Here is a 14,931-nt window from a genome sequence, read left to right as displayed (position 1 = left end):
TTCCTCAAAGGAAAATCTCTGATTTCCCCAAAGGAAAATCTCTGATTTCCTCAAAGGAAAATCTCTGATTTTCTCAAAGGAAAATCTCTAATTTCCCCAAAGGAAAATCTCTGATTTCCTCAAAGGAAAATCTCTGATTTCCCCAAAGGAAAATCTCTGATTTCCCCAAAGGGAAATCTCTAATTTCCCCAAAGAAAAATCTCTGATTTCCTCAAAGGAAAATCTCTGATTTTCCCAAAAGAAAATCTCTGATTTCACCAAAGGAAAATCTCTGATTTCCCCAAAGAAAAATCTCTGATTTCCACAAAGGAAAATTTCTAATTTCCTCAAAGGAAATTCTCTGATTTCCCCAAAGGAAAATCTCTGATATCCCCAAAGGAAAATCTCTGATTTTCCGAAGGAAAATCTTGATTTTCCCGAAGGAAAATCTCTGATTTCGAAGGAAAATCTCTGATTTCCCGAAGGAAAATCTCTGATTTCGAAGGAAAATTCTGATTTCGAAGGAAAATCTCTGATTTCGAAGGAAAATCTCTGATTTCCCAAAGGAAAAATTCTGATTTTCCCAAAGGAAAATCTCTGATTTTCCCAAAGGAAAATCTCTGATTTTCCCAAAGGAAAATCTCTGATTTTCCCAAAGGAAAATCTCTGATTTTCCCAAAGGAAAATCTCTGATTTTCCCAAAGGAAAATCTCTGATTTTCCCAAAGGAAAATCTCTGATTTTCCCAAAGGAAAATCTCTGATTTTCCCAAAGGAAAATCTCTGATTTTCCCAAAGGAAAATCTCTGATTTTCCCAAAGGAAAATCTCTGATTTTCCCAAAGGAAAATCTCTGATTTTCCCAAAGGAAAATCTCTGATTTTCCCAAAGGAAAATCTCTGATTTTCCCAAAGGAAAATCTCTGATTTTCCCAAAGGAAAATCTCTTATTTTCCCCAAAGGAAAAATCTCTGATTTTCCCAAAGGAAAATCTCTGATTTTCCCAAAGGAAAATCTCTGATTTTCCCAAAGAAAAATCTCTGATTTTCCCAAAGGAAAATCTTTGATTTTCCCAAAGGAAAATCTTTGATTTTCCCAAAGGAAAATCTTTGATTTTCCCAAAGGAAAATCTCTGATTTTCCCAAAGGAAAATCTCTGATTTTCCCAAAGGAAAATCTCTGATTTTCCCAAAGGAAAATCTCTGATTTTCCCAAAGGAAAATCTCTGATTTTCCCAAAGGAAAATCTCTGATTTTCCCAAAGGAAAATCTCTGATTTTCCCAAAGGAAAATCTCTGATTTTCCCAAAGGAAAATCTCTGATTTTCCCAAAGGAAAATCTCTGATTTTCCCAAAGGAAAATCTCTGATTTTCCCAAAGGAAAATCTCTGATTTTCCCAAAGGAAAATCTCTGATTTTCCCAAAGGAAAATCTCTGATTTTCCCAAAGGAAAATCTCTGATTTTCCCAAAGGAAAATCTCTGATTTTCCCAAAGGAAAATCTCTGATTTTCCCAAAGGAAAATCTCTGATTTTCCCAAAGGAAAATCTCTGATTTTCCCAAAGGAAAATCTCTGATTTTCTCAAAGGAAAATCTCTAATTTTCCCAAAGGAAAATCTCTAATTTTCCCAAAGAAAAATCTCTGATTTTCCCAAAGGAAAATCTCTGATTTTCCCAAAGGAAAATCTCTGATTTTCCCAAAGGAAAATCTCTGATTTTCCCAAAGGAAAATCTCTGATTTTCCCAAAGGAAAATCTCTGATTTTCCCAAAGGAAAATCTCTGATTTTCCCAAAGGAAAATCTCTGATTTTCCCAAAGGAAAATCTCTGATTTTCCCAAAGGAAAATCTCGGATTTTTCCAAAGGAAAATCTCTGATTTCCCCAAAGGAAAATCTCTGATTTTCCCAAAGGAAAATCTCTGATTTTTCCAAAGGAAAATCTCTGATTTTTCCAAAGGAAAATCTCTGATTTTTCCAAAAAAAATCTCTGATTTCCCCAAAGGAAAATCTCTGATTTCCTCATAGGAAAATCTCTGATTTCCCTAAAGGAAAATCTCTAATTTCCCAGAGGAAAATCTTTGATTTCCCTAAGGAAAATCTCTGATTTCCCTAAAGAAAAATGTCTGATTTCCCCAAAGGAAAATCACTGATTTCCCCGAAGGAAAATCTCTGATTTCCCCAAAGGAAAAATCTGATTTTCCCAAAGGAAAATCGCTGATTTCCCCAAACGAAAATCTCTGATTTCCCCAAAGGAAAATCTCTGATTTCCCCAAAGGAAAATCTCTGATTTCCCCAAAGGAAAATCTCTGATTTCCCCAAAGGAAAATCTCTAATTTCCGCAAAGGAAAATCTCTGATTTCCTCAAAGGAGAATCTCTGACTTCCCCAAAGGAAAATCTCTGATTTCCTCAAAGGAAAATCTCTAATTTCCCCAAAGGAAAATCTCTGATTTCCTCAAAGGAAAATCTCTGACTTCCCCAAAGGAAAATCTCTGATTTCCCCAAAGCAAAATCTCTGATGACCAAGGAAAATCTCTAATTTCCTCAAAGGAAAATCTTTGATTTCCCCAAAGGAAAATCTCTGATTTCCTCAAAGGAAAATCTCTGATTTCCCCAAAGGAAAATCTCTGATTTCCCCAAAGGAAAATCTCTAATTTCCCCAAAGGAAAATCTCTGATTTCCCCAAAGGAAAATCTCTGATTTCCCCAAAGGAAAATCTCTGATTTCCCCAAAGGAAAATCTCTAATTTCCGCAAAGGAAAATCTCTGATTTCCTCAAAGGAGAATCTCTGACTTCCCCAAAGGAAAATCTCTGATTTCCTCAAAGGAAAATCTCTGATTTCCCCAAAGGAAAATCTCTAATTTCCCCAAAGGAAAATCTCTGATTTCCTCAAAGGAAAATCTCTGACTTCCCCAAAGGAAAATCTCTGATTTCCTCAAAGGAAAATCTCTGATTTCCCCAAAGGAAAATCTCTGATTTCCTCAAAGGAAAATCTCTGATTTCCTCAAAGGAAAATCTCTAATTTCCCCAAGGAAAAATCTCTGATTTCCCCAAGGAAAAATCTCTAATTTCCTCAAAGGAAAAGCTCTGATTTCCCCAAAGAAAAATCTCTGATTTCCCCAAAGGAAAAGCTCTGATTTCCCCAAAGGAAAAGCTCTGATTTCCCAAAAGAAAAAACTCTGATTTCCCCAAAGGAAAATCTTTGATTTCCCCAAAGAAAAATCTCTGATTTCCCCAAAGGAAAATCTCTGATTTCCCCAAAGGAAAATCTCTAATTTCCGCAAAGGAAAATCTCTGATTTCCTCAAAGGAGAATCTCTGACTTCCCCAAAGGAAAATCTCTGATTTCCTCAAAGGAAAATCTCTGATTTCCCCAAAGGAAAATCTCTAATTTCCCCAAAGGAAAATCTCTGATTTCCTCAAAGGAAAATCTCTGACTTCCCCAAAGGAAAATCTCTGATTTCCTCAAAGGAAAATCTCTGATTTCCCCAAAGGAAAATCTCTGATTTCCTCAAAGGAAAATCTCTGATTTCCTCAAAGGAAAATCTCTAATTTCCCCAAAGGAAAATCTCTGATTTCCCCAAAGGAAAATCTCTAATTTCCCCAAAGGAAAATCTCTGATTTCCCCAAAGGAAAATCTCTGATTTCTTCAAAGGAAAATCTCTGATTTCCCCAAAGGAAAATCTCTGATTTCCTCAAAGGAAAATCTCTGATTTTCTCAAAGGAAAATCTCTAATTTCCCCAAAGGAAAATCTCTGATTTCCTCAAAGGAAAATCTCTGATTTCTCCAAAGGAAAATCTCTGATTTCCCCAAAGGGAAATCTCTAATTTCCCCAAAGAAAAATCTCTGATTTCCTCAAAGGAAAATCTCTGATTTCCCCAAAGGAAAATCTCTGATTTTCCCAAAAGAAAATCTCTGATTTCGCCAAAGGAAAATCTCTGATTTCCCCAAAGGAAAATCTCTGATTTCCCCAAAGGAAAATCTCTGATTTCATCAAAGGAAAATCGCTGATTTCCCGAAGGAAAATCTCTGATTTCCCGAAGGAAAATCTCTGATTTCCCGAAGGAAAATCTCTGATTTCCCGAAGGAAAATCTCTGATTTCCCGAAGGAAAATCTCTGATTTCCCGAAGGAAAATCTCTGATTTCCCGAAGGAAAATCTCTGATTTCCCGAAGGAAAATCTCTGATTTCCCGAAGGAAAATCTCTGATTTCCCGAAGGAAAATCTCTGATTTTCCCAAAGGAAAATCTCTGATTTTCCCAAAGGAAAATCTCTGATTTTCCCAAAGGAAAATCTCTGATTTTCCCAAAGGAAAATCTCTGATTTTCCCAAAGGAAAATCTCTGATTTTCCCAAAGGAAAATCTCTGATTTCCCCAAAGGAAAATCTCTGATTTCCCCAAAGAAAAATCTCTGATTTCCCCAAAGGAAAATCTCTGATTTTCCCAAAGGAAAATCTCTGATTTTCCCAAAGGAAAATCTATGTTTCACCAAAAGGAAAAGCTCTGATTTCCCCAAAGGAAAATCTTTGATTTCCCCAAAGGAAAATCTCTGACTTCCCCAAAGGAAAATCTCTGTTTTCCCCAAAAAAAATCTCTGATTTTCCCAAAAGAAAATCTCTGATTTCCCAAAGGAAAATCTCTGATTTCCCAAAGGAAAATCTCTGATTTCCCAAAGGAAAATCTCTGATTTCCCAAAGGAAAATCTCTGATTTCCCAAAGGAAAATCTCTGATTTCCCAAAGGAAAATCTCTGATTTCCCAAAGGAAAATCTCTGATTTCTCAAAGGAAAATCTCTGATTTTCCCAAAGGAAAATCTCTGATTTTCCCAAAGGAAAATCTCTGATTTTCCCAAAGGAAAATCTCTGATTTTCCCAAAGGAAAATCTCTGATTTTCCCAAAGGAAAATCTCTGATTTTCCCAAAGGAAAATCTCTGATTTTCCCAAAGGAAAATCTCTGATTTTCCCAAAGGAAAATCTCTGATTTTCCCAAAGGAAAATCTCTGATTTTCCCAAAGGAAAATCTCTGATTTTCCCAAAGGAAAATCTCTGATTTTCTCAAAGGAAAATCTCTGATTTTCCCAAAGGAAAATCTCTGATTTTCCCAAAGGAAAATCTCTGATTTTCCCAAAGGAAAATCTCTGATTTTCCCAAAGGAAAATCTCTGATTTTCCCAAAGGAAAATCTCTGATTTTCCCAAAGGAAAATCTCTGATTTTCCCAAAGGAAAATCTCTGATTTTCCCAAAGGAAAATCTCTGATTTTCCCAAAGGAAAATCTCTGATTTTCCCAAAGGAAAATCTCTGATTTTCCCAAAGGAAAATCTCGGATTTTTCCAAAGGAAAATCTCTGATTTCCCCAAAGGAAAATCTCTGATTTTCCCAAAGGAAAATCTCTGATTTTTCCAAAGGAAAATCTCTGATTTTTCCAAAAAAAAATCTCTGATTTCCCCAAAGGAAAATCTCTGATTTCCTCATAGGAAAATCTCTGATTTCCCTAAAGGAAAATCTCTAATTTCCCAGAGGAAAATCTTTGATTTCCCTAAGGAAAATCTCTGATTTCCCTAAAGAAAAATGTCTGATTTCCCCAAAGGAAAATCACTGATTTCCCCGAAGGAAAATCTCTGATTTCCCCAAAGGAAAAATCTGATTTTCCCAAAGGAAAATCTCTGATTTCCCCAAACGAAAATCTCTGATTTCCCCAAAGGAAAATCTCTGATTTCCCCAAAGGAAAATCTCTAATTTCCCCAAAGGAAAATCTCTGATTTCCTCAAAGGAAAATCTCTGACTTCCCCAAAGGAAAATCTCTGATTTCCTCAAAGGAAAATCTCTGATTTCCCCAAAGGAAAATCTCTGATTTCCTCAAAGGAAAATCTCTGATTTCCTCAAAGGAAAATCTCTAATTTCCCCAAAGAAAAATCTCTGATTTCCCCAAAGGAAAATCTCTGATTTCCCCAAAGGAAAATCTCTGATTTCCCCAAAGGAAAATCTCTGATTTCCCCAAAGGAAAATCTCTGATTTCCCCAAAGGAAAATCTCTGATTTCCTCAAAGGAAAATCTCTGATTTCCCCAAAGGAAAATCTCTGATTTCCCCAAAGGAAAATCTCTGATTTCCCCATAGGAAAATCTCTGATTCCCCAAAGGAAAGTCTCTGACTTCACCAAAGGAAAATCTCTGATTTCCCCAAAGGAAAATCTCTGATTTCCCCAAAGGAAAATCTCTGATTTCCCCAAAGAAAAATCTCTGATTTCCCCAAAGGAAAATCTCTGATTTCCCCAAAGGAAAATCTCTGATTTCCCTAAAGGAAAAGCTCTGATTTCAAAGGAAAATCTCTGATTTCCAAAGGGAAATCTCTACTCTAAAGAAAAACTCTGATTTCCTCAAAGGAAAATCTCTGATTTCCCCAAAGGAAAATCTCTGATTTTCCCAAAAGAAAATCTCTGATTTCCCCAAAGGAAAATCTCTGATTTCCCCAAAGGAAAATCTCTGATTTCCCCAAAGGAAAATGTCTGATTTCCACAAAGGAAAACCTCTGATTTCCCCAAAGGAAAATCTCTGATTTTCCCAAAGGAAAATCTCTGATTTCCCCAAAGGAAAATCTCTGATTTCCCCAAAGGAAAATCTCTGATTTCATCAAAGGAAAATCGCTGATTTCCCGAAGGAAAATCTCTGATTTCCCGAAGGAAAATCTCTGATTTCCCGAAGGAAAATCTCTGTTTTCCCGAAGGAAAATCTTTGATTTCCCGAAGGAAAATCTTTGATTTCCCGAAGGAAAATCTTTGATTTCCCGAAGGAAAATCTTTGATTTCCCGAAGGAAAATCTTTGATTTCCCGAAGGAAAATCTCTGATTTCCCGAAGGAAAATCTCTGAGTTTCGTTAGGAAAAGCGGAGAGTTTTTTTCAAGAAATCCACGATTTTTGTTCGTGTCATCCTTTTTCCTTCGAGAAATTTGGAATTTTCGCTCGGAAAATCCGAAATTTTCCTTCAAGAAGTCAGATTTTCGTTTAAGAAATCAGAGATTTTCCATCGGGAAAATAGAGATTTTGCTTCGGGAAATCAGAGATTTTCCTTCGGGAAATCAGAGATTTTCCTTCGGGAAATCAGATATTTTCCTTCAATTTTCCATTTTCCTTCGGGAAATCAGAGATTTTCCTTCGAAAAAAGGAAAATCTCTGATTTCCCGAAGGAAAATCTCTATTTTCCCGATGGAAAATCTCTGATTTCCCGAACGAAAATCTGAGTCAGGAAAAGGAAGAAAAATCTCTGATTTCTCGAAAGAAAATCTCTATTTTCCCGATGGAAAATCTCTGATTTCCCGAACGAAAATCTGATTTCTTGAAGGAAAATTTTGGATTTTCCGAGCGAAAATTCCAAATTTCTCGAAGGAAAAAGGATGACACGAACGAAAATCGTGGATTTCTCGAAGAAAACTCTCAGCTTTTCCTAACGAAAATCTCAGGTTTTACGAAGGCAATTTTTAGCTTCATCGAAGGACAGTCTCAGATTTTCCGAACTAATATCTCAGATTTTCCAAAGGGAAATCTTAGGTTTCTCGGAAGAAAATTTCGGATTCCCTGATGGAATGTTAAGTTCCAGAAGGAAAATCTCGATATTCGTGAAAATAACTTTTGTTTCTCCGTTAGTTCCATGAATTCCCGCACAAATTCCTTCAGAAATGCTTAGCAAATTTATTCAACAGGTCATTCAGAAATCCCTTAGAGAATCCCTTTAAATATTTCCTTGGGTATTCCTTATGAATTTGTCTCGCGTATTCTTGCGAAAACTGCTTCTTAAATTAGATATTGATTGATAATTGCTCCAAAGAAAATCCCGAAAATCTCTTTCATTATTTGTTTATGAATTCATGCGGAAACTACAAAGAAAAACTATTCGAGTATTTCTTCTCCTAACACTCTTTCAAAAATTGCTTTTTGAATTCTGGCTATAATTCCTTGTGGAATCTTTTCGAAGAATCTCTTAGAGGAAATCATGAAGCTTGCTGCGAAAATTTGTTAAGTTTGGCCATTCGTCTGGGATCTCCTGTGTATATTCCTTCTGGAATTCCCGTTGGACCTATCATTAGAATTTCTGCTGTTTTCAAGAGCAACTAACTCAAGAATCAGTATATTGCGTGCCTAAAACACAACAACACATTCAGAGAAATCGACAGAATACCGACATCGACAGTTCCATAAACAACCCAGAAGATTCCGTCAGCCAAACCAACAATCAAATCGTATGCCTGTAAAGCTTTATTCAATTCACAAAGGCTTATAAATTAAGTTTCTATGAAGCTGTTGATACCAAAACAATTCCTTGCGTACAACGATTTGCACCTAAATGGGTCAATTCAAAATCGCAATAAATTCCACCTGAAAAATCAGGCCAAAATGGTAAAGTTTCACCCAAACCCCAAGTCGGCTGCTCTGCTTGAAAGCAATTTCAATTCCAAAACCTTCCAATTCTCAATCAGCTCACGTTCATCAACCGGCTTCTGATGGTCCGGGACCGATTATAATATTTGCTAGAGATCCATTCGTTTACTTAATGCCGCCCCGTCTCTTGAGCTTTCTTTTTGCACAAAGAACCATAAAACTGCCACCAGCAGCAACATCAACGATGTTGGCGATGATAATGGTTAGCCAGATTGGTATCAACCAAAGGGGGAAGCAACTCGAGTGCCGTTTTCCCACACTGACATAACCTCGAAACGTAACCTGAATGAACAATAAATCGAATTTTTGAACTACCGTCGTACCAGCAGCGCTCGAATCGCTGTGACTACTAAATCAACCCGAGCACGTTGGAAGGGGTTTCCTACTTAACGGTACCTTCCAAGTCGTTGAAATCATCCCAAAGTAAGTTGATCCGAGTTTTTTCTTCAAAGTTACCCATGTAAGCATTTCGGAGATTATGCAATAACGCGTGTTTCCTTATCGCAGACGCAAACAAATCTGACAGTGACCTACCTTTGTGTCTGGTTTATTTTGGAAACTAACGAACGTGGTAACACCCCAAGTCGCAGTTGGGGTGTCACCGGATCGACGCCAATCGTGCTGGATTCTCTGTTCCATTATCTAGTAATCGAAGCAACGCGACGACAATGACGAGCGCAATACACTGTGGAGTAGGAATTCATAACAGACGAGGACGACGACGATGGTGACCTAATCGAGGGTTGGCTACTCAGATTGTATTTCAACGTGACGGTGATTCAGTTTATGAATATGAACCTTCACGGATGTGCAGTTGCCTTCATTTTTCATATTGATATTCAGGGTCATCACATTAAAATATAGTCTATCAAACGTTCATAAGTCTTAAGAGACTTAGCATTAATTCCTGTATTCTAAAATCCTACTACGACACGAATGCCATTGCTTTGGTAAAGTGTCGCCAATAACTAATAATAATAATAAAATCCTACTAAGCTTCCATAGTTTATTCGTGCTACCTGAGCTGACGTTCCCAGGGAAGAAGTCGAGCCATGCTTCTATCAACGATCATTTTATCTAGTTCTAGTTGGGCGAAATTCAAAATATCAAAGTTCGTTTTTCAGCCTCCAACAACCCATATTATGAATCGCAAAAGGCCACTCTATTAATTAGAATCTCAATGTCCGTCATATCATAAACTCATGACAGCTGTCTCTCACCTTTACGCAACTACTGAAAACCACACGTACGGCTGGACACTTTGAACGCCTTCATCACAGCAGGATATTAATAGGGTAAATGCACAGAATTCCTCCCACTTGGTTCGTTAAATCGATTGTCAAGTCTATTTTGAAACTAGAAAAAATAGACAGCATCAATGAGCATGCAGAATTAAGCTAAATATATTTTTTTGAAGATCGAAGGGACGTAGACACTCAATAAAAAAAATCATTGACACATAAGCCGGTTCCAATATGTTTCACTTACCCTAAAGCGAGGTAATTTGAAACCAAACCACCGAGAGAAACGCACTTTACATTGTCGCCTCCGACTCGTGGCCCACTCAAAACGAATGTATTACCGCGACCACACTATGAACGGCAACAACAATGCAATTACAGCATTTCCCATATTTCATTTTTTTTTTACTTGGGGTTTTGATTACCACGCCGTGCTCCGACAACGATGCACAGCGAAAGCAAACGAAGTTTAATCTGCAATCTTGTTAAAGGAAGCGTTTATGAATGGCGTAATGCAATTTAGAACGGAAATTGAGCATCGGGTTGTTTTTTTTTATCTTCGGTTGGAGAGACAGATCCGACAAATGCACCGGTTCATTTACTTAGCGTTTTTGCGTTGAAAACACAGATAAATATTTTAAAAAGATGTATCCCAGAACTATGAGAAACCGCTTGCTTATAGACAAAGTTATGGGGCGGTTTTCAAATTGATCATTTTTAGTAAGTAACCACAGTGGAACTTAACAAAACAGTAAAACATGTATCTTGATGATTTGTCATTTTTTAGAAAGCTACACCAACATTTTAAATTTCAGCTTTTCGCCGTTTTTTTCCCGGTCTATGTTGGGCATAATATTGAACTTGAAAACAAAAATTAGGTCAAATGTATTGGAACTTCAAAGAGAAATTTAATTTAAATTTAATCACTTTTGCTAATGAAAGCTTTCATATAGTTGAGGTTGTTCGATACATCAATTTTAATTTTGATTTCAGGCTATTTCAAATATTACAATTTGTTATTGCATTTTATCGTCTATAAATAAAACAACGCTATCGTCTTAATTATTGAAAAGGTTTCTTGCAATTCTTTGGACTATTTTTCCAAAACTCTCCAAATCGAAGATTATTTTAGCTATGCCTTCGGATACAATCAAAAATTTCATTCTCTCGAAAATATTTGAATTTTTCGAGAAATTTCATTCCCTCAGCAAGAATCCTTTCCACAATTCTAGGGCAAAATTTCAAGAATTTCTTTAGGAGTTTCCAAACGAATTCCTGATGGAATTTACAAAGAAACTCTTGAAGGCAACACCGACATTCATAAATTTCCCAAAGAATTTCTCCGGAAATTACTTTGAAGATACATCCAGACATTCTTTTGAAAATTCATAGAAGCAATTCTAAGAAAATTTCGAAAATTTCTTAGGATTTTTTTACGAAGTCTTTCAGGATTTTTTTCTTCAGAAATTCCTTTGGAAATTTCCTTGGAATTCCTTTGAAAATTTCTTCGGAAATATTTCTGGAATACATCCTCTGGAATACATACAAAAATTATTTAAGTGATACCTTCGGAAATTCCTCGAGAAATCTAAAATGTTTCAAAATCACATAAATATATGACAAAATGCCTTTAAAGTACCATAAAACTTGTTTAAAAAATATAGCGGCATGAAACACTCGTTTAAAGTTGCATATTCTCGTTGATTTTAATAATCAACATTCACACCGAAAAAATAAACCAAAAATTTTTACCGTGCAAGTGATTTGACGTTTGCGGAACAACTTTCCGACAGTCGGACCCCGGTTCGAATTTTTCAATCTTCTCGCAATAATAAAACCATATGAAATTATCGTGGCTTCGGGGAAGCACGTCCATCGTTAACGAAATCGTTTCAAAACTGACTCATTTGTATTCATCAGCTCATTGAAAGAACTCAATTCTGACCATGTAGGGGGTCCTACACTTATTACGTAAGCAATTTTTCTGGGTTTTTCGACCCCCCTCCCCCCATGTAAGATTTTTTTCATACAAATGATTTTTTATTTATATGGAGCGTAAGATATTGACCGACCTCTCTTCCCCCCATAAGTGCTTGCGTATAATGTGTACGGCCCCTAGCCTAATATCTGAAAGAAGATCTTTTTCTTTTGCTGCATATTTGGCGGCACTAATGTATGAGGAGGTGCTTGTTATCTCGATATTTCGCAATCTATGAGACTTATGTCAAATTCGTCTTTAAAAAGTTCAAACCTAAGTGCTGTCAAAGTGTTTTTGTATTCGATCAGGTTGGAACTAGGTTCGCACTAGTTCCAACCATAAAGCTGTCGGGTTCGCACTGTGTTGTTTTACAGTTTCGCACCAGGTTCATCAATACAACTGCACTTCAACTGTCAAAACCATGCGGGTGGGTGCGACTGGTCAAAATAAACAAGCAGAGAGGAAAAAACCCAACAGTCCGTTTGTTCAAATAAAATGCGCGTTGAAATTCTTTTTTTTTGGGAATTTTGTTATAGGGGGAAAGACGGCTTTGGCAGGTTTTGTTCTATTATTGGCAGGGGGGTTTTTGTCGACCAAGTTTTATGAAATTTGGCCACAATGTTCTTTGATATGCAAAGAATGTTTAGGCCAAATTTGAGCATAGTCAGACATAATAAAACCCCCTGCCAATAATAGAACAAAACCTGCCAAAGCCGTCATTCCCCCTATTTGTTATTGTAGTTTTAAATTAAGTTAATCCGGTACTGTTGTCTTGATTCAGTTTTAAAAAGTTATTCAGAAGTTCATTCAGGGTTTTCCTCACAGGTCAGTGGATGGAATTAGTTTGGGAATTGCCCTTGAAACCCGTTCACAAAATCCGCTAAGAATTGACAGAAAAGTATATTCGAGGGATACCGAATAGAATTCTTCCTTAAATAGGGTCTCTTACCCCATTCCCGGCCTAACATGCGTACGACTGCATTATTCAATTGATATTTATGACAAGGAGCAACTTTTCCTGAATTTTGTGGGCCGTGTAATACTGCAATGGGGTTGGCCTTTCCTTAAAAATTAGATATTTTTGCTAAACGCCGTTTGAAAAAGCTATTATTTGATATAAATTAACATGATGCAGCACTCATTTCAGTCACAGCGATGAATTTTCCGGCATACCCCAAGTCTCTTCGGCATACGCAATATTATACTCAATCTCTCAACAACTTACTCTCATTCTCTCTCTCGGGACGGTAGAAAATGCGACGTAAACAAAAAATATGGACGTTCCACGACAACGTAATCCAGATAGTACCTATTATTCATAATAATTTTTATTTGGTTGAGAAGATATATTTACTCATCCAAATTCCTTTCAAATACTTGAAAACATATTTTTTTTACTTATTGAAATTGAGATTATTATAAATACAATGAAAGCATCAACGTATTAGACAGTTTTCCTATTAACGATGAAGAATTATTTTCATACTAAAATAAGACTCCTGGCCTTTTGGTAGCACTGTACGGCACTGTGCGGTTTGAGGATACATTTTTAAATGTATTCTAATATGTTAATATAAGTTCTAGTGATACGAACAAATAAAAAAGATTGAGGTGCGTGAGTTTGGCATTATTGTGTGGTGATAAACAGCTTAAAGCAATGGTTGTATTGAACACTGGACGATTTTCAGGTAGGTGTTTATTTGATGATACCGTTTTGTGAAAGGAAAGATTCACTCCGTTTCAATGGTGTAGCAGCGAAGAGCGAAAGTTTGAAATCTGAATTTTTATTTTCTATTATTGGATCGATTAGGAGTAAAATAAGGGCCCTCCTTAGCCGTGCGGTAAGACGCGCGGCTACAAAGCAAGACCATGTTGAGGGTGGCTGGGTTCGATTCCCGGTGCCGGTCTAGACAATTTTCGGATTGGAAATTGTCTCGACTTCCTTGGGCATAAAAGTATCATCGTGTTAGCCTCATGATATACGAATGCAGAAATGGTAACTTGGCTTAGAAACCTCGCAGTTAATAACTGTGGAAGTGCTAACTGAACACTAAGCTGCGAGGCGGCAATGTCCCAGTGGGGGATGTAATGCCAATGAAGAAGAAGAAGAAGGAGTAAAATAAATGGTTGAAGAATATTGAGTATTGTGCGAGATAAATGGGAGACTTTTTTTTTTTAAATTATCAATCATAAACCTACGGCTTCCAAACAGTATAAATCATTAGTTTTCTGTTCAGTGAGCCGGGAATCGGGTCCATAGGCCCAAGTAGTGATTCACCCTAATATGCAGAATTTCTTTTGAAAATATTCCAAAAACTCCTTCGTGCGTTTCAGAATTTTCTTCTGGAATTCTGCTAGAAATTACTTCAGTAATTCTTTCTTGAATTCTTGTATGCATTCATTGGCGATATCCTTCAGGCATTCCTTCGTATTTTTTGCAAAGGATTCCCTGGAAATGAATTCTTTTGGAAATTCTTCTAGGAATATCTTTGAATGCTGTTCCAGAATTTTCTCTGGAAGTTGCTGGATTAATTTGGAAATTTCTGCAATAACTCCTTCAAGAAATCCTTACTCGAAGTTTCCCTCAAGAATTGCTCCGCAAGTTTCGTACATAAATGCCCCCGGAGCCATTGAGCAATTCTTTCGGAAGATTCTTGAGGAATTCTTCTGGAAGTTCTTTGAAGAATTCCTATGGAATTTCCTTGAGGACTTTTTCCAGACCTTCCTTGAGGCATTCCTCCGAAAGTTCTTTGAAGAATTCCCCCGGAAGTTTCTTTAAGAATTCTTCCGGAAGTTACTTGAGAGATTCCCCAGGAAGCTCCTTGATCTATTCCTGCGGAAGTTCTTTTAAAAACTCCTCCGGAAATTTCTTGAGGAATTCCTCCGGAAGTTCCTTGAGGAATTTATCTGGAAGTGGAGGAGCTCTTCCGGATGTTCTTGGAGGAGTTCTACTAAAGTTCTTTAAAGAAATCCTCCGCAAAATCCACCAGGAACTCCCCCGAAAGTTCCTTCACGAGTTTCACCGGAAGCTAACACAGAAATTCCTATGGAAGTTTCTCCAGGAAGCAGGAAGTTTTTCGAAGAAATTCCTGGAGGAATTAATGGAGGAGTTCCTGAAGGAAATTCCGGAGAAATTCCTGGAGGAACTTCCGGAGGAATCCCTGAAGAAACTTCGGGAGGAAATCATGTAGAAACCTTCGGAGGAATCCCTCAAGAAACTTCCGGAGGAATTCCTCAAGGAACTTCCGGAGGATTTCCTCATGGAACATGTAAGGATGAAACTTGCGGGGAAAATTCTGAAGGAAACTTCAAG

At 37.0% G+C, this 14,931-nt stretch overlaps 1 protein-coding gene across 3 annotated transcripts in view; it reads right to left on the bottom strand.

The window, feature by feature from the left end:
• The window catches only part of LOC134203912 (uncharacterized), a 290,894-nt gene that overhangs the window by 166,326 nt on the left and 109,637 nt on the right, over nucleotides 1–14,931 (bottom strand). The gene's annotated exons all lie outside the window — the stretch shown is intronic.

The sequence above is a fragment of the Armigeres subalbatus genome, chromosome 1, assembly GCF_024139115.2.
Source record: "Armigeres subalbatus isolate Guangzhou_Male chromosome 1, GZ_Asu_2, whole genome shotgun sequence".
Taxonomy (NCBI): domain Eukaryota; kingdom Metazoa; phylum Arthropoda; class Insecta; order Diptera; family Culicidae; genus Armigeres; species Armigeres subalbatus.
The sequence above is the reverse complement of the archived record's forward strand: the minus strand, read 5'-3'. Positions and strand labels throughout refer to the sequence as shown.